Source organism: Macaca nemestrina, chromosome 19, assembly GCF_043159975.1.
Source record: "Macaca nemestrina isolate mMacNem1 chromosome 19, mMacNem.hap1, whole genome shotgun sequence".
NCBI classification, from domain to species: Eukaryota; Metazoa; Chordata; class Mammalia; order Primates; family Cercopithecidae; genus Macaca; species Macaca nemestrina.
In genome coordinates this window covers 81,534,452-81,561,085 of record NC_092143.1, presented here as the reverse complement: position 1 = coordinate 81,561,085, position 26,634 = coordinate 81,534,452, and the positions used below count along the sequence as shown (strand labels likewise).

The 26,634-nt window shown below is 38.9% G+C and overlaps 2 long non-coding RNA genes across 2 annotated transcripts in view; one reads left to right on the top strand and one right to left on the bottom strand.

Annotated features, from left to right (window-relative positions):
- LOC139360076 (uncharacterized) overlaps positions 1–26,634 on the bottom strand; it is a 40,128-nt gene that overhangs the window by 5,098 nt on the left and 8,396 nt on the right. The window lies entirely within an intron of this gene.
- Positions 1,780–10,867, top strand: LOC112426119 (uncharacterized). Its single transcript, XR_003017398.1, has 4 exons — positions 1,780–1,889; positions 2,108–2,194; positions 10,150–10,383; positions 10,741–10,867. It is a non-coding gene; the product is annotated as an uncharacterized lncRNA (long non-coding RNA).

Genomic DNA, 26,634 nt, shown 5'->3' with positions numbered 1-26,634 from the left:
TATTCTCTTGCACAGCTCATGAGCAAGCCAAATATACATGGGTAGTAGATATTTGATTTGTGTGCTCTTTCCTCTGTATCTCCCTCCTTTCAAGATTTTTTTCCTCCATTTCCAGTCTCTCTGACAACGCTGAACTCCATATTTTCACATATTATCCGAATGAAACAGTACTGTTTTTTCCGCTTGAATTCTAGCTATCACCACAATGTGTGCACTAGGGATGGTTTTTAGGACAAAAATGGTGGGAATGGAGCTCTCAGTGAATTTTTTTTCTTTCCAGGGTCAAATTTCCTCCAGGTTCAATCAGTTTCCTCCTGATTTTGCTTACTCTTCAGTGACTTCTAATAGTTGCGCTTTAAAAAGTATTTCATTCAGAGTTTATAATTGTTATGTTCAAGAGGATTAGTCTGATCAAAGATATTTCTGGATTTGACTGTTTTGAGTATTTCTGGATCTGGCTCCATAAACTATGCTTAAATATTAATTGGGCTTATGGGTTTATGGTTTACTAAATCAAGCAGGCAATATGTATTCAAACCACAAACTACATGAAGATAGGCCTGTGATTACAAATTCTCAGGTATGACTCTTCATTTGCACCCAGAACTCAGGCTGAGAGAGACAAATTCATTTGTCATCTGACTGTGCAAAAGTAAAATTTTCTATTCACTCTTTCACTGATGGTATTTCAAAAGTCCAAGTTCCATATAAGATCTCCAGCTCAGTAATCAGCCTTGCATCACAGGACATACCTGAACTCCTGTCCCTGCGAGGCCATTTAAGCCCATTCTTTTTGGTTCTTGATACCAGTAGCTCCTGCTGTGGCAACTAGAGAGACAGTTTACCATGTTTATTTTCCAGTTTCCTCTTGGTTTATTTCCAGTACAAACTATTTACTTAATATACCATTTTGATGTCTAATAGGACCTTCAAACATTATATACCAAAAATAGAGGTCCTGAATTTTTCTATCAATTCTCTTTCCTCCAAACTTCTAATCCCAGTAAATAACAATATTATTCACCTCCTTTCTCAAGTCCTTTCAATAGTCCTCCAAAACGCATCTTAAATCGGCCCACTTAACTCTCCACTAACATCATTCTAACATCAGACCTTAGCATCTTTTGCTTGGTTTGTTGCAATGCCTCCAACTAGGCTCCTTATTCTATCCTTCTCTGACATATCCTCCACGAGCAGCCCAACTACATATTTTAAATAAGGACCATATTATGACACTTCCCTGCTTAAAGCAGTTTAATACTGTTACATTGTTTTTAGTGTAAAATTTCAAACCCTTACGTGGGTCATAAGATTCAGCATGACCAGAATCACACATGTCTCTTCAATCTCTGCTTGCATCACTCCTCCCATCTCTCGGTTCACACCGGCTGGCACCCCAGTCTTCAAACACTTCCTTTTACCCACAACTTGGAGGAGTAGTTTTGCATGTGGGAGAGTGGAGGTAGCTTATGCCTAAGTTCTGATCACAGACGCAGTGATGGTACCATCCTCTGACGTGGTAACCGGGAACATGTGACCCCAGCCCACAAGATGAGAAAAACTGTGGCTTGGCGCTCACGCTGGGAGCTGGAGGCTGGAGCTGTTCCTATTTGGCCATCTTGGAACCACCCCCCAACTCCGGTTTTAAAGGTTGGAGAGATGTAGAGATTTGCACTTGTGGTTACTGCTATTGTTGGAACCAATGAAAATGTTTTCCAGATTATTAACTTTTAGTAGTTGAAGATTTTTAAATGGAAAGATTGCTGGGCGAGACAACCTTGCCGTCTGATTAACGGTATGGATTTCTTCTTTATAATGTTCAACTAGAGTAGGAATTGGCAAACATTTTCTCTAAAGCTCAACACCGTAAATATTTTAAGTTTTACAGGGTAGGTATTCTCTGTTGAAGCCACTCAACTCTAGCGTTTAGTGCAAAACTGACCATTGAAAATACGTAAGTAAATGGGTGTGGCTATGTACCAATAAACTTTATTCATGAACACGGAAGCTTGGATTTCATATAGCTCTCTTGTGTCATGAAATATTATTATTCTTTTGACATTTTTCCAATTATTCTAAAACAATAAAAACCATTCTTATCTTGCAGACCATAGCAAACAGGTGCTGGGCCAGATCTGGACTCCCTGGGGCCACAGAGCTTCATTTGAACTAAGTAGAAACCTGCTCTAGTTAGGTCTTCTGTATGTCTTTGAGGCTGGGAGGTAGCCTGGAACAGGCTTACTTTTCTCCTGGGACTCTGAAACTTAACATATTCCAGGATAGTGATGCTGTTGGCAATCTGTGGTCCTAGTGCATCCCAGTGCATTTCAAAATGAGGCCCCAGTCTTTAATTCACACTGTAAAGCTCCCACCCCAAGCCAGAGCCCAGAAAGTTTTCTCTGGTTGTCCACTGCAACAACCAGAGAAAGTTATGAGTTAGCCAGAGGATGAGAGTGCTGTCTTCAGTCTACCGCCCATTGACATAATTTTAGTTGAGAGTGAGCAAGAAGACTTCTCTGGCCAGTGTTTTCAACAAGACCATAGGGAACGGGAAACCAGGGGCCTCCTATATCCTGCCTCCCAAAACTATCTGGAGCTTAGGAAAATGTTGAAAGAAGCATTTTATAGCAAAAGAAACATATACTTGGGCGATGTATAGGGTTGGGTTTGAAAATACCAGAATTACCTCTCATTGCGAACCCAGAGAAAATTGTGCCAGCTCTCTGAATTTTCATGTCCTCATATCTGAGGTGAGTATAGTGATGCCCACCCAGGCTTCAAGGGCCTTGGGCATAGTGCGAGCCTGGTTAATGACTTTCACCCAGGCCTGCAATACATATATTTATCAGGTGCCTTAATCTGCACAAAACACTGTTCTTAAAAACAAATTAGACATAGTCTTTGTTTTCATGGAGTTTACAGAGTAGCAGAGAAGACAAAATTAAGTGAATCTTAAGAATAAAATAAGAAGTGCTGTGACAGAAGAAAAATAGTCCACTCTGAGAACACGTGCCAGGAAGGCCAATGGCTCTAAGGAGCCAGGGAAGGTGCCCTAGAGATAACGCTTAAGCTGAAGCCTTCAGAAGGAAGAGGTAATTTAGTCATGGCCCAGTGAGATAAGGGACACATGTGAGATTGGGGGGGACTTTGAATGCTTAGCAAATATTCACATCTTACTGTGTTCTCAAGAGCTCCAGACCCAGATTATATTTTTTAAGAGAGGAAGAAAGGGTGGTTGCAATACAAAACTAAAGCGAACCAGTCATGGGCTCCTGGGGGATTACCTCTTCTTTCTTCTAAAGCAGAGCAAAATTAAATGTCCATCAATGATAAACTGGATTAAGAAAATGTGACACATATACACCATGGAATACTATGCAACCATAAAAAAGGATGAGTTCATGTCCTTTGTAGGGACATGGATACAGCTGGAAACCATCATTCTCAGCAAACTATCGCAAGGACAGAAAACCAAACACCGCATGTTCTCACTCATAGGTGGGAATTGAACAATGAGAACACTTGGACACATGGTGGGAACCATCCCACACCGGGACCTGTGGCAGGGAGCGGGGAGGCATAGCATTAGGAGAAATACCTAATGTACATGATGAGTTAATGGGTGCAGCAAACCAACATGGCACATGTGTACATACGTAACAAACTTGCGTGTTGTGCACATGTACCCTAGAACTTAATAATAAATAATTTTTAAAATGTAGGGGAAAACAACTTTGCTCTTTTCAATAACAGGGAGAGGGTTAACATTTAGCTCGACAAGGATTCATTTCCTTTAGGCTTCTAAAAAGTTTGCAATTCAGGAATATTGATCTCTCTAAAGTAGAATGTTGGCCTTTAGTAAGCAATAAAAGAAAAGCATAAACAATCTCTTCCCCGCCAAAGAATTTTGTTTTATTGTCTAAGCACCCCATGCCTCTGTGAAGGTTCCAGGCCGGGCCATTCATCAGTGTCTCCAGCAAGAATAGTGAAATACTTGGGGGGAAAAAAGAAGAAAACAACATGCCTTACTGATGAGGCATCAGAAATGTTTGATTTCCATTTTATGACTTCTAGTATTAATAATTCTAACTTTTCTAGACAAGTAAATGTGAAACATCAGAATACAATGTCTTTAGAAATAATTAATGTTAATATGTTCTAGATAATTTACATATTTACTCTTACATCTGTCACCTCCGCCCTCAAAGAGAAGCACATACGTGCCTTATTTGATTGTGTAGCCAGGGTCTCTTCCCTTAATCTCAATGTATTTGAGTAGCTTTCTAACATTTCTAATCACATTCATACTAAACCTTTAACCACCCCAGTTCACATTGTTTCTACATAATCTAGTGCTTCACCAATACTGACTTCTAGAACCTTAAGGGATGATCCTGAACGATGACAAAATCATTTGAATGTTCCCATCACAGGATATAGAAACATTTTTATAAAGAATGCCAGTTCCATTAAGGCCAGTCAATAAAATAAATAATAAACGAATGGAACATTCTCATGTAATCTGAAATCACTTGCTCTGATGTCGTGTTACATGTGTATTAGTTCTCATTGCTAAACTTGTGAAAAAACAAAATTTGAAGAGTGATTTTTTAAATGCACAAAAGAGAATACATTAGAAAGAAACAGATTCGTGGCTATTTCTGTTTTACAAATACCAAAAAGTTTACAAGCCCATGTTTTAATCCCATTTTTCTCCCACACAAGAAGAACCCAGGAGTCAAGTGAGCTGAATGGGCGTCATTACTCAGTCTAGGTTTCAGATCCATGCTCTGTGATGAATGGGCGGTTTTCAGGTTATTTACAGTGCTAGGGAAAGAAAACTGAGCAGCAAAGGAGCAGTAGTTTTTCCTGGGACAAGTCCCCTGCCTCTAACATGCTGGGTAAACTTGCGCTAGCCACTAATATGTTTAGATCTCAGTTTTCTTTCCACTTCATGATGACCATAGTGAATGTAACTGAATTCCCTACGCGCTGTGAACATTAGTTGGTACAAAAGTTATTGTTTGTTTTGCCATTAAAAGTAATGGCATTCAAAGTAATGGCAAAACCAGCATTTACTTTTGCACCAAAGTAATAGCTTTTCCCAGAGCACCCTGACCGTGTGTTGCTAACTTTCTGCAGATAATTTTTGGTGGCACTTTCTTTTTTGTGTGTTTCGGTTTCTTTCTTTTTGTTGTTGGCTTTTGGGATTTTTTGTTTGTTTGTTTTTTGAGACAGGATCTCACTCTGTCTTCCAGGCTGGGGTGCAGTGGCACAATCATAACTGATTGTAGCCTTGACCTCCTGAGCTCAAGCGATCCTCTCATCTCAGCCTCCTAAGTAGCTGGGACTACAGGCGTATGCCACCATGCCTGATTAATTTTTTTGTTTGCTTACTTTTTGTAGAGACAGGATCTCACTATGTTGCCCAGGTTGGTCTCAAACTCCTGAGCTCAAGCGGTCCACCTGCCTCAGCCTCCCGAAGTGTTAGGATTACAGGCGTGAGCCTCTGTGCTCAGCCTATGATCACTCTTGCTGTGCAGAAAGATGACACTTGCAACTCCACAGGCAGAAGAGTGTAGTAAATACAGAGACCCCCTCTTATCTGCGGTTCCATTACCTACAGTTAACAGTGGACTGAAATCCGTGTAGTCAGCACAATAACATACTTTGAGAGAGAGATCATATTCACATAACTTTACAGTATATTGTTATAATTGCTCTAGTTTAGTATTATTGTTAACCTCTTACTGTGACTAATTTATGAATCAAACTTCATCACAGGTATGTATGTGTAGGGAAAAACATAGTACATATGGGGTTCAGTACTAACCGCAGTTTCAGTCATCCACTGGAGGTCCTGGAACGTATTCTCCAAGGATAAAGGAGGAACTACTGTATATCAATTCATTTGATTTCTACTCAAGTATATTGGTAAAAGTTTTGGTGGCAGCAACAGTTGAAGTTATTGAATGAAATTAATATTTATAAATGTATGCCGATCTCAGTGATTATTGATCAAGAACTGAGAATATTTAAAGTGAAAATTAGAGATAAAACTAGTATGTGAAAGTCAAAATGTTGCAGATATTCTCTTCACACTATAAAATCAAATACATGACAGATAGATTAAAGCAACAAATGTAAAAAAAAATTAGAAAACCAGAAAGAATAGAGGCAAATATATTTTTATTACATAAATAGGAAATTTTAAAGATATAAAAAATTAGCAAAGAAAAAATAAAAATTTAACTAAAGATTAAAAATTCCTCCTGAGCCTTTAATAATAATAGTTGAACATTTAAAACAAATAATTAAAAAATGTGTAAAAGACATAACAAATAATCAATATATAAACATATTTTATAAATCAGTAAACATAACTAAAGCCTCAAAAGATATGTGGATTAAAGGGCATGGGGAAATACAAGTGAATTATAAATATTTCAAAAATATTTATTTTTACCAGTTATATTTTAAAATGTAACCTGAATAACTAATTTAATATATTAATAAAGTGCAAAGTTAGAAACAAGTGAAAATCTCTCCCATACAAGGCCTATCAGCTCCATACTTCCTCCAGTATTTTCAGAGCTGAAAATCTCAACATGATCTCAAATATCTTACTAATTTACCTAAGGTTGCCTCCTTATGTGTCTTCCAAAATTTAAATAAATGTCACACCACCCATAATCCATTTTGTATGAAAGACTTTTTCAGGTACTCTTGTCCTGCCTGTACCATGTAAGACTTCACTTACATTTGCAGGACACTTCACAAGTTAGGAAGCCTTCCTCCCAACTCAGTACAATAGATACTATCACACCAATTTTATAGGCTAAGAAATAGCTTCTCATAGGTTAATTCATTTGCTCAGTTAGTAAGACGAATTTAAGTGAAATTTATTTTGTGTAATGCTACCTCCTCTGTTTGCCATAACTTGCTGTTTTTCCATGTTTCCTCTGCTCCTTGATGAGACCAGATGTTTTTTTCTCCAAGTGGAATATGAGTAAAGCAAAACTGTACTTATCATCTTTAAAAATAAAATATAAAGATAACAAACACTAGGATCTGAGATTCATATAATTTGGGGGAAGAAAAATCTAAAATTCTAATTGTAATCAATTTTCAGAATCTCATAGGTTGAAACACTGCTAAGTTTTATTATTTTTCTTTTACTAATTAAAATTGCTTAATTCAATACTATGAAGAGCTAACGCTTGACAAATGGGTAAATTAATTAACTCTAAAAATGGAAAAACACTCATTTATGACTTTCAAATGGAAAAACACTCATTTATGACTAGGAGTAAGGTGAATAAGAGACAAACAGCTCCAAAGTAAATTCTTCCCAGACTATTACAAAATTTATATTAGAATCAATTCATTATTTATAATAATTAACTCTTTAAATTTAACTTTTAATTTTTAGATAATTCTAGACTTACATGTAGGTCTAAAAAATAATACAGAGAGGTCCCATGTACTCTTTATCTAGATTACCCAATGATAATTTCTTTCAAAATAATAGTGCACTGCCACAATCATGATACAGACAATGTGCACTCAAGATACAGAACAATTTCATCACCAAAGAATCTATTTTGATACCTTGTATAGTCACATCTACTTCCCTCTGGGCCTCCCTCTCACCTCTGGCAACTTCATCTATTGTCTGTTTCTATAATTTTATCATTTTAATAATTTTTTATAAGTAGAGTTCTACGAGGTGCAATCTTTCGGATGAACGTTTTCCCCAGCATCATTCTTTAGAGATTCATCCAAGCTGTTGTGAATGTAAACGATGCGTTCTTTCTTACTGCAAGTAGTATTCTATGGTATGGACATAGCACAGTTAGTTTAACCATTCACTGACTGAAAGAGATCTGGGTTGTTTCCAGTTTGGTGTGATTATGAATAAAGCTGCTATGAACATTCAGGTACAAGCTTTTGCGTGAACAGAAGTTTCATTTATCTGGCATAAATGGCCAAGAATACAATTGCTGGGTCACATGTTGGTTGCACGTTTCATTTTTTATTTCATTTGATAAACTATTTTCCAGTGTAACTGCACTGTTTTACATTACCATCAGCAATGTGTAAGTGTTCTAGTTTCTCCACATCCTCAACAGCATTTGTTACTTTAATGTGCATTAAACTAATGGCTAAAGATGTTGAATATTTTTCATATGCTTATTTGCCATCTGTATATCCTCTTTGATAAGATTTCTACTCATGCCTTTGCAGATTTTCTAAATGAGTTTTTTAATGGTTGAGTTTTGAAAAATTTTACATATCCTAGATATTAGTACTTTGATTAAAATGTAGTTTTCAAATATTTTCTCTCATTTTTGTTTGTTATCCTAACAGGGCCATTTGCAAAGTAAAAGTTTAAATTTTAATGAGTTTTAAATTATTATTTTTTTCCTTTTATGAATTGTGTTTTTAATGTCAAGTCTAAGAACCATTTGACTAGCCTTAGATATCAAATATTTTTTTCCTATTTTTTTCTAGGAGTTTTATCATTTTAAATTTTACCTTTAGGTCTGTGATTAACTATGAGATAATTTTTGTATAAAGTGTGAGAATTGGGTTGAGGTTCACCTTTTGGTCTATGGATGTTCAATTACTCCAGCATCAGCTGCTGAAAAGGATATCCTTCCACCATTGAATTACGTTTGCACCTTTGCCAAAACTCAGTTGAACATATTTGTGTGGGGCTACTTCTCAGTTCTTGAACTTGTTCCATTTGTCTATATAAACATTCCTTCACTAATACTACACAGTCTTAATTACCAAAGCTACATAGTAAGTCTTGAAATCAAGTAGACTGACTCCTCCCACTTTATTATTCTTTTCCTAAATTATTTTAGTTATTTAAGTTCTTTTTTATTTCCTTATAAATTTTAGGATAAGTCCATTGATATCTATAATTATAAAAGAGTCAATCCACCAAGTAAGACATAGCAAAGTGTATACATACACACCAAAAACAAATCACATTTTGTAATTTTGATAGGAATCACATTAAACTTGTATAAGAATTGCATTAAACCTCAATTTGAGAATTGGCATCTTTAATATGTTAAATCTTTCAATCCATGAACATGGTATGAGTTTCTTATAGAATGTATATGGTTGGTCATTTTTTAATCAATTATTGTCCATTTCTGTCTTAATTGGTGTACGTAGACTATTTATATTAAACGTAATATTATTGACATCTGAAGTCTTCCATTTTTGCCTTCCATTTATCTTTTCTGATTTTCCTTTCTGTTTTTCTTTTCCTTCCTTCCTGTTAGTTATTTAAACATTCATTTAGAACCTTGGTTTGATTTATCTACAATGCTTTTCATTCTATTTCTTTGTGTAGCTTTTTTAATTGTTACTCTAGGGAAATATATATATATATCTTAGCACAGTCTACTGGTGTCAACCTTTCACCAGGTCAAGTGAGGTTTGGAAAATTTACCTCTCTTTACCATCACACATCTACAATTGTCTTACATATTTATTCTATACACATTTAGGTACACATCAGTAAGCACAATAGTTTTTGCTTTACATATCAAATAAATTTAGAAAAATCAAGAGAGGAAACATGTATTGTATTTATACATATTTTTCTCTTTCCATTATTCTTTCTTCCTTCCTGATTGATATGGTTTGTCTCTGTGTCCCCACCCAAATTGCATATTGAATTGTAATCCCCACGTGCTGAAGGAGAGCCTGCCGGGAGGTGATTGGATCATGAGGGACAGTTTCTAATGGTTTAGCACTATTCCCCTGGTGCTGTGTCATGAGTGAGTTCTCACGAGATCTGATTATTTAAAAGTGTGCATCACTTCCTCCTTCACGCTGTCTCTCCTGCCACCGCCATGTGAAGAAAGCGCTTGCTTTCTTTTTGCCTTCTGCCATGTTTGCAAGCTTCCTGAGTCTTCTTATGTATATATATTTTTTACATATAACGTTCAGGGTTGTTAGTTGTACTTAGTGGGGGGAATAGGGAAAACTACATCTACTCTATCTTCCCAGAAGTGGAAGTTCCAACAATTAACTATTTAAGAAATTTATCTGCCATTTATTTTTCTGAAATATTTAAGAACCTTTTAGATTTGCCAATTCCTCTAATTGAAGCAAATGTTTCAGGGAGGCAATCGGTAAAGAAAATGAAGCATCCATCTAGCATCATCCCACTGGGAGGAAAGAAGGAGACCAAAAGAAGGTAAACAATAGCAAAAAAATCTCTGAAGGAGTAAATCAAGGTGGAGTTGACAGATAAGGGGGAATAAAACTACTCCAATTATCTAGAAGTTACACTAAATGAAAAGCAAGTCTCCAAGATAGAATCTGAGCATGACAAACAAATGCCAACAATATCAGGTAAACACGGAATGTTTCAGGTACACAATGCAAATTGTTATTAATCAGAATTAGTACTTGGCAGGTTGTATTTTAAGTGACTACATATGGAAGCCATTAAACCTTAATTGTTGGAAGGAATGGAGAAAAGGAAGGAAGGAGAGAAGGGTAAGGGAAGGAATGTTTTTGCTGTCTTCCATCTGCAGTACTGAACCTAATCATAGATCGGGTTGTGCCTTATGCAGTTGGGATGCCAAAAGTGATGCATAAATGAATATAATGGTGTTTTTAGCCCTGTTGCATGCTTTCCTGGGTCCTAGGTCTTTAAACATGGCCCTTCCTGGCATCCTTATCATTTTACTGAACTACTCACTGCAGGTAGTGCTTCAGTTCAACAATGAGGGATTCATTCTTCCACAACTTCCCTAGTCCAGGAACTTGGAAAGTGGATCATCTCTGACAGCTAAATTCCAAAACAAACACTTAGCAGATTGGAACATAATTACGCCAATTTATTATCAAAAGCCAGAATAGCTCTCAGGCCAGCAATACCTGATTAAAATTAGAAAGATGCTGGACTACCTTAGAAATAGTGTGCCAAGAAGAAGGAGAATGATCAGTAATGTGAACAGAGAAAAGAGCAAGGGGAAGAGTAAATTTTGGCCCTGTGTCTGCTGCCCTGTGCACAGGAGAAGATGTTCTATCGCCAGAGAGCAGAAACCTCTTCATGGGGCAGGAAGTCCCGTTAAGGGGATGGGCTCATGGGGCTGCCACATCAGCTTCCTCTTCCTAACAGCCCCTGCTCCCCTGCTCCCCCGCTCCCTGAGAAGCTCCTGATTGTAATTTGGCTCCCAAGAAGACTTGTCTGCGAATAGAGAATAGGCTGCACAGAGGGGCGAATTATCTACTCTGCTTTGAGTTCTTATTGTAAAGTAATAAATTGGTATTTTGGTTTTTAGTCATCAGTCCCTGGTGAATTTTGTGTGAGTGAGTCCTCTCACTCAAATACTTCTGAGAACACGAACAATCACATTCTGAGCCTGAAAAGCCAAGGACAGGGGTAAGGCTAATGGGCCTCCTGCATTCCTGGGGAGACATGCCTTGTGGACAGCCAGTCTTCCTTGGGGATAACTCTCATTGCTTGTTCCCTTCAAATGCAACAAGTAACCTCCACCCCACTTCAGGTCAGACCCCTGGATGCCTTACACTTACCCCCTAAGCACCATCCAGCTGAGACACCACATGCAGGTTGCCAGGCTAGACCTTCACCAGGTACTGCCGCTGGGTCTGAGTCCCAAACTTGCCTTATCCGAGTCAGCTACTTTCAGTTCCAGGTGCTGGCCCCTGACCATCGGCCTCCACACACCATGATTGCCATGTCTCAGGACACAGCACAGGCCAGGAAGCAGCAAACACAATTATAATGGGTTGAATACTTTTAAGTACATTTACAACCTCCCCAAACGTTATAAATCGTTATTATTGCAGACTTTGGGTCTGAGGCCCACTGAGAAAAACTTTTCAAGCAATTCAATGCTTTCAGCATTCAATACTGTCTAGTATTTAAGTGCATAATGGAATCGCATATGCGAGGAATGTTTACTTTATCAATATAATTGCAAACACAACCCACGCATCATGTAAAACAAGTCATAAATCATAACCTGCCAGTAAGTCTTGTCAAAGCATCAAAACACGACTCAAGATAAAAATCAGCTAATGCTGTTTCATGCTTGAATTCAGCTTCCAAACAGAGAACTGTCTGAGCTCACAGAGATTCAGGTAGGTTAATAAATAGATATGTTTTTGTGTCCAGCAACTGACCCATATCAAATAGTGACTGTATGAACCAGGGGGTTTCCTGGGAGTGGGCGTGCTGCCGCTAGAGTTCAAAATTACCCCCCTTTCTTCCTCCCGCTTGTAAGTTAAGGGCCATCCCTCAGGACCTCAGCAGCCGGCCCTCGCACCTCAGCCCTCTCCCAGCTCCATCCAGATCCAGCGCTCAAGTACTGAGCAATGTCAAAGGGTGAAAAAGAGTTCCAGATTTAGCAGCTACCACCACACAATACTGGGCTGCAGGTGCGCCTGGGTTCCTTCCTTCATCCACTGAAGTCCTCCACCTTGCCTGTTTCCAAACAATTTCTAAGATAATGGATTAAATGAAAAATACAAAATGTTATTACTTTTTCATGTTCACAGACGTCATAACATGCTAAACCTGAGAGAGATTTCCACTTCCATGGACAAAAACATTTTCCCAATCTTTGGCCAGCCGTGCTAGAAAAATTGCACAACTCTCCATGTTTTTCTTATCTTTCCTACACATGCAAATGTAATTTACTTAAACCAGCATGTCTCAATCTGTGTATCAGGTTCTATGAAGTGTTAGAACAAACATCTCAGATTCTGCATTTGGAAGTGCTCCATGAGATATCTAACGCTTAGAGGCTCACAGGAAGCATTCGTACATTTAGAAGCTGAAAGATTCTAAGCAGTCTTGTGGTAAAGAACCAATTAGACATTAATTAATTCTAATTATTGATTGGTATGTTTGCATATGTACGTATGTGCATATGAAATATCTATTTCCGAAAACTTTACTGAGGTATGATACATACAATAAAATGTACTCATGTTTATGCCATAGTTTAATTCGTTAACAAATGTATACACTCATGAAACCACCACCACAACACAAAATATAGAACATTTCCATCACTTCCAAAAATTTTCTCATCATTCCCTCCATAAATCCATAACCCCAGTCTAATGACGAGAAGAACATTCCACAAACCCAAATCAAGCGGCACTACACAAAAGACCTGACCAGTATTCTTCAAAACTGTCAAGTCATGAAAAACTAGGAGAGAATGAGAAACTGACCCAGACCACAGGAAGGGAAGGGAACATCACAACTAAACACGAGATGCTGGATTGGACTCTGGAGCAATAAAAAAGTATTAATGGAAAACCTGGTGAAATCGGAATAAAGGCTGGAGTTTACTTTAATAGCATTGTCCCTAAGTTGTTCCTCAGTTTTGATACCGTGCGGGGGCAGTGAAAGTGAGCACAGAGAGTGGAGAAACTCCCTGTCCATTTGCTGTCTCACAGTTTCCACAGGTCAGGAGTCCCGGCAGGCTCAGCTAGATCCCCTGCTAAGGTTCTCTGGTCTGCAATCAAGGTATCGGTCTGGCTGCATTCCTTCCAGGAACATGGGGTCTTCTTCCAAGTGCATGTGCATGTTGGAGGAATTAGTTCCATGTGGGCTTATAACTAGGAGTCCAGGTTTTCTGCTAGTTGCTGGTGGAAGCAGCTCTCCGGGAATACAGGTCCCCAGGTTCCTCTCCACACCGCCCTCCTCCTAGGCCCCACACAAAGTGCCTGCCTGCCTCCTCCAGGCCAGCGAGACACTCCCTCAAGACTATTAAGACAGTCTTACATAATGTGACATAATCATGGGCATGAGAGCTTACAGGTTTGCTATCTAATATAATCAAGGGAGTGACGTCCCGTTGCCCATTGATTAGAAGCAAGTCATAGGCCAGATGCAGTGGCTCATGCCTGTAATCTCAGCACTTTGGGAGGTCAAAGTGGGTGAATCACTTGAGCCCAGGAGTTCGAGACCAGTCTGGGCAACATAGTGAGACCCCTGTCTCTACAAAAAAATAAAAACAAATAAATACAAATACCAAATAAAAACAAATAAATACCAGGCATGGTGGCACACACCTGTGGTCCTAGATACCTGGGAGGCTGAGATGGGAGAATCGCTTGAGCCCAGGAGTTCCAGGCTGCAGTGAGCTATGATTGTACCACTACACTCCAGCCTTGGAGACAGAGTAAGACCCTGTCTCCAAAAAAAAAAAAAAAAAAAAGGTGGGAAATGGAGTGGGGAGGGGGTCACAATCCTGCTTACACTCAAAGGAGGTGGGGCGGGGCAGGTGTATTACTCAGGAGTTATACCAGGTGGCAAAGGTGAAAAGACTATCTCAATTCTTTTTGTGTGTGGTGTGTATGGATTTCACCATCCATTTTAGGATGGACTATTAGAGGCACAGAGGCACAAAATAAATCAATTTCAAGTATATACATGGTCAATGACGTAGCAAGGGCTAGTCCGCAGGTCTTTTTTTATTATTATTATTATACTTTATGTTCTAGGGTACATGTGCACGATGTGCAGGTTTGTTACATATGTATACATGTGCTATGTTGGTGTGCTGCACCCATTAACTCATCATTTACGTTAGGTATATGTCCTAACACTATCCCTCCCAGCTCCCCCTACCCCACAACAGGCCCCGGTGTGTGATGTTCCCTTTCCTGTGTCCAAGTGTTCTCATTGTCCTCAGGTCTTACAAAAGAAAAAAAGTTTCTGAAACTATAAGCTTTGTTACTTAGCTTTTAAGCAACAGAAGTTCTTTGTAGTCCATTTAAATTCTTGACTTTTTTGTTTTGAGTTTTTTAAATTGTTTTGGTGCATGTATTTTCAGTTTGATTAACTTTACTGGATGCCCAATATATTGGTGGGCACAAATTAGAATGTTTACAGAATGAGCGTGTTCTTTTTAAAAGAACTGTATTGGTCCATTTCACGCTGCTATAAAGAACCAGCTGGGACTGGATAATTCATGAAGAAAAGAGGTTTAATTGACTCACGGTTCCTCAAGCTTAAGAGGAAGCATGACTAAGAGGCCTCGGAAAACTTACAATCACGGTGGAAGGAGAAGGGAAAGCTGTAAGCTGCGCAAATCCAAAGGGATCTTGAAAATACATCCCCTTTAAAAAGTTGTCATCCTGTGAGTTCATGTCCTTTATAGGGACATGGATACAGCTGGAAACCATCATTCTCAGCAAACTATCGCAAGAACAGAAAACCAGACACCGCATGTTCTCAGTCATAGGTGGGAACTGAACAATGAGATCACTTGGACACAGGAAGGGGAACATCACACACTGGGTCCTATTTGGGGAGGGGGGAGAGGGGAGGGATAGCATCAGGAGATATACCTAATGTAAATGACGAGTTAATGGGTGCAGCACACCAACATGGCACATGTATACATATGTTACCCACCTGCACGTTGTGCACATGTACCCTAGAACTTAAAGTATAATGAAAAATTTTTAAAAAAAGGAAAAAAAAAGTTGTCATCCGGGACATAACACTGTTCTACATATTCACTCTCCTCTTCAAATCCTGGCAGGAGAGACAGCGAGTGAAGGGAAAAGTGCTACACACTTTCAAACAATCAGCTCTCGTGATAACTCACTGTCACAAGAACAGCAAGGGCGCAGTCCATCCCCACCATCCAATCACCTCCCACCAGGTTCCTCTTCTGACATGTGGGGATTACAATTGGTGATGAGATTTGGGTGGGGACACAGAGTCAAACCATATCAGGAACAAGCACAGTAAAACAAAGTTTGCAGTAAAGCTTTATCAAGATTTGGAAAGGCATAGATTCGATTTAGTGGGAACCCGTATTACTTCCTATGATGAACATGTCCTCATTACTTCTCACACAAATTCTGTCCCTGAACTTTTCTTCTTCAAGGATCATGCTTGGATTATGCCCTGAACCTTTTCATCTTCAAGGATCATGCTTGGATTATGTCACGATAAACAAAATATTCTTCAATTATAAGAGAAAAATGTCATCTGGCATATTACAAGTGGCACTAGCTTATATTTGGGTCAATTAAAAGACTTTTGCTTAGGGTATATATATTACAGGACAAAATCATAGTTGTGTTGTTCCCAAGGGTGGAAAAGTAGGTTTTTTATTGTTGTTTTACTTGTTTTGTTTTAAAAAGAATGGCATGGATATTTGTGTCAGAAACCCTTGAAGAGATTCCATTCTAAAAGAAAAGTAAGACTCTGACTTAATCTTAAGAACACAAGTTTTCATGCAATGCAAAACCCATGTATACTGTAACATAGTATAACAGGCATTTCTAAATGACAATTAAAATGACGCATTTCTGTAAAAAATAGCATCTTAGCTTCTCCTCTATGCTGACTAGTCCAAAATAAGAATCACAGGAGAATTCCGAGAATTAACAAAATAGCAAATTTAGTTCAAAAAGTAGTCTTTCATGCTTTGCAGAAAACATAGAATTGAAAAATCAAGCACATTATGTTGGAAGCATTGAAAGGAATGAATAGGAAGTGTTGGGTAAATGGTGGCAATTGTTCCAACCCATCTTTGAATGCAGGAACAGAAGTGAATACAGGAAGCAGCTAAACAGGATCCATTCAGACTCATCTGTCCCTCCTGTCTCCAGGAAGTCCACGGGGAAACCGTGGCATGACAGCTGGTGGGACATGAGCACTGAGAGAAGCCACAGAGGGGCCACATCAAACGTTCCAACAAGCCATGAGGAATGGTGGGCCATCTTCGGAATCAGACGAACACTGCACACAGAGCCATGCATAGAGAAGAAGCCGCAAGTAGACCACTGCCTAAAATCATCCATGAACTGTGACTGAAACCAAAAAGCCTCAGAATATTGGAGCTATAAGGAACCTTAGAGATCCTCAAATAAATGAATTCGTTTATATTTTTTTAGTGAAACATATAACCACGTTTGAAAATGGCATACTAGGAGGTACAATTTAAATTGTATTTTTGTGTGTATGTTTTATTTTAGAATAACGTTTTATTAACCTATATTTCTAAATTTCAATGCTGTTTCTATTTCTACGATACTGTGTCAATGCATTTCAGATTTTGCAATATTTCGGTGTTTGCTCAAAGCCTTTAAGAGATGATCTGATATTGCTCGTGTATCTGAAATCAGACAGGTGACTAGCAAGATAAAAGAATGTTACTTTAAAAACATAAATCTTCTTGGGATCCAATTATTTGTGAGTGCTCCTCAGCTCCCTCAGGAAAAGAAACTGCTGACATTCTGGTGAAGAAACAGGTAGAGCTCAGGCTTCCCTGCTCTCCTTTGCGGGTACATTCCTTTAACAAATGAAAGGTGAGCAGACGGCAAATTGGTCTTCATCTTCCCAAAACTTATCAAAAAAAAAAAAAAAAAAGCGGAACTCATGGCAAATTATATACATACATGAGCACATGCACGAACCCCAGGCTTCCTGTAAGCTGCCCAAATCCAAAGCGATCTTTAAAAAGCTGTCGTCCTGGACATAACACTGTTCTACACATTCACTCTCCTCTCCAACACATCTCAAAGAAAGCAAAATACCAGTACTCCTAGCAGACTCGTGATCATTCTTGGTCTCCCCAGAAGGAAACGAAATGACTATCCCTCCTGAGGTACAAATTACCTTTGTGGCACAATAATCAGTATTTTGGCCATATGTAGCTGATTTCTCAGGTTCTAAGCACCCCTTGTGCTAACAAACCAATAGAGCCAGGTCTGATCAGCATTAAGACCTCTACATCCCTATTGCCAACCACACACTTTTAAGATGTGCTCTGGCCTGACAGGCTTCCCTTGTTACAAATACTAGAATAAAATGAATCAGATACTCAAGGACACTAAGGGAAAATCTAACTGACTATATCCTTTCGTTTTGATCTTAATTCTTACCTGTGTTCTCCAAGGGAAATCTAAACTAACCACCAGGTTCCTGAGAGGCTCCAGACACATCTGCAAGGTTGAGGCATTTTGGGTGCTGCATGAGCACTGGGAAAATCAGTCATGGGGATCAAGGACTCCCTGGTGTCCTGTATACATGCCGTGTTGTGTAATTTGTGTGCATTAGCTAATTTAACCCCTACAGTGACCCTCAGAGCAGAGGTTCTAAGAGTATGCCCGTGGATCCCTGGGAGTTCACCATGGCACATTATTTTTTATTATTTTATTTAAATATTGTATTAAAACTTCTATAATATTTTAAGTTTGTGTATATTTAAATGATACTATTTTTAATCATTTTACTTTTAAAATTTTTATAACTTTAATACTACAATGACATTATTTGCCTTTCTCACTGCACTGACATTCTTTTTAAGCTCTATGGATTTTTTTTTTAATTTATTTACTTATTTGTTTTTTATTATACTTTAAGTTCTGGGATACAGGTGCAGAACATGCAGATTCATCACATGCTCCATGATGGTTTGCTGCACCCATTAACCCGTCATCTATATTAGGTATTTCTCCTAATGCTATCCCTCCCCTTTCCCAGCACCCACCAACAGGCCCCGGAGTGTGATGTTCCCCTCCCTGTGTCCATGTGTTCTCATTCTTCAAATCCCACTTATGAATGAGAACACGTAGTGTTTGGTTTTCTGTTTCTGCGTTAGTCTGCTGGGAATGATCGTTTCCAGCTTCATCCATGTCCCTGCAAAGGACATGAACTCATCCTTTTCTATGGCTGCATAGTATTCCATGATGTATATGTGCCACATTTTCTTTATCCAGCCTATCATTGATGGGCATTTGGGTTGGTTCTAAGTCTTTGCTATTGTGAAAAGTGGCACAATAAACATATGTGTGCATGTGTCTTTATAGTAGAATGATTTATAATCCTTGGGTATATACCCAGTAATGGGATGGCTGGGTCAAATGGTATTTCTGGTTCTAGATCCTCGAGGAATTGCCACACTGTCTTCCACAATGGTTGAACTAATTTGCACTCCCACCAACAGTGTAAAAGCATTCCTATTTCTCCACATCCTCTCCAATATCTATTATTTCCTGAATTTTTAATGATCGCTATTCTAACTGGCATGAGATGGTATCTCATTGTGGTTTTGATTTGCATTTCTCTAATGACCAGGGATGATGAGCTTTTTTTCATATGTTCATTGACTGCATAAATGTCTTCTTTTGAGAAGTGTCTGTTCATATCCTTCATCTACTTTTTGATGGGGTTGTTTTTTTTTCTTGTAAATTTGTTTAGGTTCCTTGTAGATTCTGGATATTAACCCTTTGTCAGATGGATAGACTGTAAAAATTTTCTCCCATTCTGTAGGTTGCCTGTTCACTCTGATGATAGTTTCTTTTGCTGTGCAGAAGTTCTTTAGTTTAATGAGATCCCATTTGTCAATTTTGGCTTTTGTTGCAATTGCTTTTTGTGTTTTAGTCATGAAGTCCTTGCCCATGCCTATCTCCTGAATGGTATTGCCTAGGTTTTCTTCTAGGGTTTTCATGGTTTTAGGTCTTATTTAATCCATCTTCAGTTAATTTTTGTATAAGGTGTAAGGAAGAGGTCCAGTTTAGTGTTCTGCATATGGCTAGCCAGTTTTCCCAACACCATTTATTAAATAGGGAATCCTTTCCTCATTGCTTGTTTTCATTAGGTTTGTCAAAGATCAGATGACTGTAGATGTGTGGTGTTATTTCTGAGGCCTCTGTTCTGTTCCATTGGTCTATATACTGTTTTGGTACCAGTACCATGTTGTTTTGGTTACTGTACCCTTGTAGTATAGTTTGAAGTCAGGTAGCGGGATGCCTCCAGCTTTGTTCTTTATGCTTAGGATTGTCTTGGCTATATGGGCTCTTTTTTGGTTCCATATGAAATTTGAAGTAGTTTTTTTATAATTCTGTGAAGAAAGTCAATGGTAGCTTGATGGGAATAGCACTGAATCTACATATTACTTTGGGCAGTATGGCCGTTTTCACAATATTGATTCTTTCTATCCATAAGCCTGGAATGTTTTTCCACTTGTTTGCATCTTCTCTTATTTCTTTGAGCAGTGGTTCGTAGTTCTCCTCGAACATGTCCTTCACATACCTTGTAAGTTATATTCCTAGATATTTTATTCTCTTTATAGCAATTGCGAATGGGAGTTTACTCATGATTTGGTTCTCTGTTTGTCTATGATTGGTGTATAGGAATGCTTGTGATTTTTGCACATTGATTTTGTATCCTGAGACTTTGCTAAAGTTGCTTATCAGCTTAAGGAGTTTTTGGGCTGCGATGATGGGGTTTTCTAAATATACAATCATGTCATCTGCAAATAGAGACAATTTGACTTCCTCTCTTCCTATCTGAATATGCTTCATTTCTCTTGCCTGATTGCCCTGGCTAGAACTTCCAATACTATGTTGAATAAGAGTGGTGAGAGAGGGCATCCTTGTCTTGTGCCAGTTTTCAAAGGGAATGCTTCTAGCTTATGCCCATTCAGTATGATATTGGCTGTGGGTTTGTCATAAATAGCTCTTATTATTTTGAGGTATGTTCCATCAAGACCTAGCTTATTGAGTGTTTTTAGCATGAAGGGGTGTTGAATTTTATCAAAGGCCTTTTCTGCATCCATTGAGATAATCATGTGGTTTTTGTCATTAGTTCTGTTTATGTGATGGATTACATTTACTGATTTGCATATGTTGAACCGGACTTGCATCCCAGGGATGAAGCCAACTTGATTGTGGTGGATAAGCCTTTTCATGTGCTGCTGGATTCAGTTTGCCAGTATTTTATTGAGGATTTTTGCATCAATGTTCATCAGGGATATGGGCCTGAAATTTTCTTTTTTGTTGTGTTTCTGCCGGGTTTTGTTATCAGGATAATGCTGGCCTCATTAAATGAGTTAGGGAGGAGTCCTTCTTTTTCTATTGTTTAGAATAGTTTTTGAAGGAATGGTACCAGCTCCTCTTTGTACCTCTGGTAGCATTTGGCTGTGAATCCGTCTGGACCTGTACTTTTTTTGGTTGGTAGGCTGTTAATTACTGCCTCAGTTTCAGAACTTGTTATTGGCATATTCAGGGATTCGAATTCTTCCTTGTTTAGTCTTGCGAGGGTGTATGTGTCAAGGAATTTATCCCTTTCTTCTAGATTTTCTAGTTTACTTGCATAGAGGTGTTTATAGTATTCTCTGATGGTAGTTTGTATTTCTGTGGGATCAGAATCATTTTTTGTTGTGTCTATTTGATTCTTCTCTCTTTTCTTCTTTATTATTCTGGTTAGCAGTCTATATATTTTGTTAATCTTTTCAAAACATCCTCTCCTGGATTCATTAATTTTTTTAAAGGTTTTTCATGTCTCTATCTCCTTCAGTTCTGCTCTGACCTTAGTTATTTCTTGTCTTCTGCTAGCTTTTGAATTTGTTGGCTCTTGCTTCTCTAGTTCTTCTAATTGTGATGTTAGGGTGTCGATTTTAGATCTTTCCTGTTTTCTCCTGTGGGCATTTACTGCTATAAATTTCCCTCTCAACACTGCTTTAGCTGTATCGCAGAGATTCTTGTACATTGTGTCTTTGTTCTCCCTGGTTTCAAAGAACTTATTTATTTCTGCCTTGATTTTGTTATTTACCCCATAGTCATTCAGGAACAGGCTGTTCAGTTTCCATGTAGTTGCAGAGTTTTGAGTGAGTTTCTGAATCCTGAATTTAATTTGATTGCACTGCAGTCTGAGAGGCTATTTGTTACGATTTCCGTTCTTTTACATTTGCTGAGGAGTGTTTTACTTCCAATTACATGGCCAGTTTTAGAATTAGTGCTATGTGGTGCTGAGAAGAATGTATATTCTATTGATTTGGGGTGGAGAGTTCTGTAGATGTCTATTAAATCTGCTTGGTCCAGAGCTGAGTTCAAGTCTTGAATATCCTTGTTAATTTTCTGTCTCATTGATCTGTTTAATATTGACAGTGGGATGTTAAAGACTCCCACTATTATTGTGTGGTAGTCTAAGTTTCTTTGTAGGTCTCTAAGGACTTGCTTTATGAATCTGGGTGCTCCTGTATTGGGTGCATATACACTTAAGATAGTTAGCTCTTCTTGTTGCACTGATCTGCATAATGGTAAAGTACCATTATGTAATGCCCTTCTTTGTCTTTTTTGATCTTTGTTGGTTTAAAGTCTGTTTTATTAGAGACTAGGATTGCAACCCATGCTTTTTTTGTTTTTTCTTTCCATTTGCTTGTTAAATATTCCTCCATTCCTTTATTTTGAGCCTACATGTGTCTTTGCATGTGAGATGGGTCCCCTGAACACAGCCCACCAATAGGTCTTGACTCTTTATTCAATTTGCCAGTCTGTGTCTTTTAATTGGGGCATTTAGCCCATTTACATTTAAGGTTAACATTGTCATGTGTGAATTTGATCCTGTCATCATGATGCTAGCTGGTTATTTTGCACATTAGTTGATGCAGTTTCTTCATAATGTCATTGGTCTTTATATTTTGGTATGTTTTTGCAGTGGCTGGTACCAGTTTTTCCTTTGCATATTTAGTGCTTCCTTCTGGAGCTCTTGTAAGGCAGGCCTGGTGGTGAAAAAATCCCTCTGCATTTGCTTGTCTGGAAAGGATTTTATTTCTCCTTTGCTTATGAAGCTTAATTTGGCTGGACATGAAATTCTGGGTTGAAAATTCTTTTCTTTAAGAATGTTGAATATTGTCCCCCACTCTCTTCTGGCTTGTAGGGTTTCTGCAGAGAGATCCACGGTTAGTCTGATGGGCTTCCCTTTGTGGGTAACCTTTCTGTCTGACTGCCCTGAACATTTTTTCCTTCATTTCAACCTTGGTGAATCTGACGAGTATGTGTCTTGGGATTGCTTTTCTTGAGTAGTATCTTAGTGGTGTTCTCTGTATTTCCCAAATTTAAATGTTGGCCTATCTTGCTAGGCTGGGGAAGTTCTCCTGAATAATATCCTGAAGTATGTTTTCCAACTTGGTTCCATTCTGCCCATCACTTTCAGGTACACCAATCAATCATAGGTTTGGTCTTTTAACATAGACCCATATTTCTTGGAGGCTTTGTTCATTCCTTTTCATTCTTTATCCTCTAATCCTGTCTTCATGCTTTATTTCATTATGTTGATCTTCAATTTCTGATATCCTTTCTTCCGCTTCCTTGATTTGGCTATTGACACTTGTGTATGCTTCACGAAGTTCTCATGCTGTGTTTTTTCAGCTCCATCGGGTCATTTATGTTCTTCTCTAAACTGGTTATTCAGTTAGCAGTTCCTGTAACCTTTTATCAAGGTTCTTAGCCTCCTTGCATTGGGTTAGAACATGCTCCTTTATCTCAGAGGAGTTTGTTATTACCCACCTTCTGAAGCCTACTTCTGTCATTTTGTCAAACTCATTCTCCATCTGGTTTTGTTCCCTTGCTGGCGAGGAGTTGTGATCCTTTGGAAAATAAGAGGAATTCTGGTTTCTGGAATTTTCAGCATGTTTGAGCTGGTTTTCCCTCATCTTCGTGGATTTCTCTAACTTTGCTCTTTGATGCTGAGGAACTTTGAATGGGATTTTTGCGTGGGCATCCTTTTTGTTGATGTCAATGTTATTGCTTTCTGATTGTTAGTTTTCCTTCTACAGTCAGACCCCCCTTCTGCAGGTCTGCTGGAGTTTGCTGGAGGTCCACTCCAGACCCTGTTTGCCTGGGTATCACCAGCGGGGGCTGCAGAACAGCACAGTTTGCTGCCTGTTCCTTCCTCTAGAAGCTTTGTCCCAGAGGGGCACCTGCCAGATGCCAGCTGGAACTCTCCTGTATGAGGTGTCTGTTGATCCCTGCTGGGGAGTGTCTCCCAGTCAGGAGGCACAGGGGTCAGAGACCCGCTTGAGGAGGCAGCCTGTCCCATAGCAGAGCTCAAACGCTGTGCTAGGAGATCTGCTGCTCTCTTCAGATCCGGCAGGCTGGAACGTTTAAGTCTGCTGAAGCTACACCCACAGCCACCCCTTCCCCCAGGTGCTCTGTCCCATGGAGATGGAAGTTTTCTCTATAAGCCCCTGACTGGGGCTGCTGCATTTCTTTCAGAGATGCCCTGCCCAGAGAAGAGGAATCTAGAGAGGCAGTCTGGCTATAGCAGCCTTGCTGCGCTGTGGTGGGTTCCGCCAAGTTAAAACTTCCAGATGGCTTTGTTTACACTGTGAGGGGAAAACCACCTACTCAAGCCTTGGTAATGGCAGATGCCCCTACCCCCACCAAGCTCAAATGTCCCAGGTCGACTTCAGGCTGCTGTGCTGCCAGTGAGAATTTCCAGCCAGTGGATCTTAGCTTGTTGGGCTCCGTGGGGCTGGGACCTGCTGAGCAAGACCACTTGGCTCCCTGACTTCAGCTCCTTTCCAGGCGAGTGAACAGTTCTGTCTTACTGCGGTTCCAGGCACCACTGGGGTATGAAGAAAAACTCCAGCAGCTAGCTCGGTGTCTGCTCAAATGGCCGCCCAGTTTTGTGCTTGAAACCCAGGGGTCTGGTGGTGTAGGGACCCAAGGGAATCCCCTGGTCTGTAGGTTGAAAAAACCGTGAGAAAAGCATAGTATCTGGGCCAGACAGCACCTTCCCTCACCGCAGTCCCTCACAGCTTCCTTTGGTGAGGAGAGGGAATTCCCCAACTCCTTGCACTTCCCAGGTGAGGCAATGCCCCACCCTGCTTTGCTCACCCTCTGTGGGCTGCACCCACTGTCTAAGCAGTCCCAGTGAGATGAACTGGGTACCTCAGTTGGAAATGCAGAAATCACCTGCCTTCTGTGTTGGTCTTGCTGGGAGCTGCAGACCGGAGCTGTTCCTCTTCAGCCACCTTGCCTGGAACCAGTTCACTGCATGGACAATTGTACTGATGATGTACAGCAATGTTGGCGGAAACTGCTGATGCCTTTGCACAAATCGGTGCAGTGGTATGAAACTGTATGGGTAGCCATTGGATTCTTCACTACCAAAGTTTAAAAAGAAGTCAGTTTTATTTAAGAAAGTTTTTGATAAACGTGTAGCAATTTTTTATTTTATTAAATCTCCACCCTTGAGTTCCCATCGTTTTATTATTCTGTGAGACAAATGGGAAGTTCTCACAAAGTGCCTCTGCTGCATATGGAAGAAAACCGTCATTTAAGGAAAAGCACTCGTACAGGTATCTGAGCTGCGAGCTGACCCAACTTCCATGGTACACCATTTTTATAGTACTTGTAAGAATGACTGACATATCAATTATGATTGTATGGATGGGTATCTGGAAGCCGTTTTCTTGAAAATGAAGTAAGCATCTGACTTGAAGAAAAACAACTAAGAATATTTGTTCCCAAGTAAAAAAAAAATAGACCTTTCAAGCAAAAAAAAAAAAAAAAAAAAATCTTAATTAGAAAACTGTATCTATCATGGTGAGCTTAACATCTTTCCAATCTTAAAGACTTTTTTACAAGGTCAGTGAAAATGTTGACAAATGTGGGGGTTTGGGTTATCATGTAATAAAATGGATAAACATTTGGAAGATCCTCATAACTCAGGGAACCCATGCATGACGCTACAAAATCATTCAAGGTAAAAGATCCATTCAAAGTGCAAGTTAGACTAATGGGTTCAATGTAATCAAATAAAAAGTTCCCTGGTGTGGTTTCAGATTACACATTGCAGCTAGCCATCGGGAAACTATAACTTGTGGAGTTTTGGTGTAGTCTCCGAGAAGAATACCCACAACCTTCTTGAAAGCTATTAAAATATTCCTCCCTTTTCCAACTGTATTCTGTGTGAGGCCAGACTTTCATTATGCATTTTAGCCAAAATGACAAAAAACAAGAGGCAGATACAAATCCAGACGTTTTCTATTACTAAAGAGACATTAATGATACTAAAGAGATTTGGGAAATGTAAAACAATGCCACTGTTGTCAGTAAAGTATTCTTTGTTTTGGAAAATATGCTTTTCATTAAAAATGGTATTTAGTTTTAAATAAACATATTAAAGATATTTTCAAGCTTCTTATTTTTACTTTCTAATACGGTAAATTAATATGAACTTTTGGGATCCTCAATAATATTTAAAGGAGTTAACAGGTACTGCAACCAAAAATGTTGAGAACTGCTGCTTTACAGGTAAGTACTACAATGGAATCCCATTTGTCTGTCAAAATCCAGACTGGTAGTAGAAATGTGGGTTGAAGAAAGTTGAACAAGTTAGGGAATCATAAATTGATAATATGTTCATACTTTAATCACTTTCCTTTAAAGAAAAGTATGCAAACATTGATTTCTGCCACTCTTTTGATCTAAGGATAAAACATTTTCTTTGAGTGTGGGTCTGCCTTTTGGAGTTTTGCAGTGTCTTTCTTGCATAAACTATACCCATAAAGCAATATCTAAGATTCCTAATTTTTTTTACTAAAGAACGTTATTTAAAACACTGTGGAAATCAACCCAAATGAAGGCCTTTCTAGGTTTCCAAACTACTTTACACTATTTCTTCCAACTTTTAAACTGTAATCTCACTCAAAGCTAATTCAACATAAAATTTTAACCCATCGCTTATACTCTCTTTTCAAAACATCCAACTTAAATTTCATAAATGCAGAAACTCTCTACACACAGACATTTTGAGGAGTTACGGAATATGTAAAATATTTTATTTACACTAAATTTCAA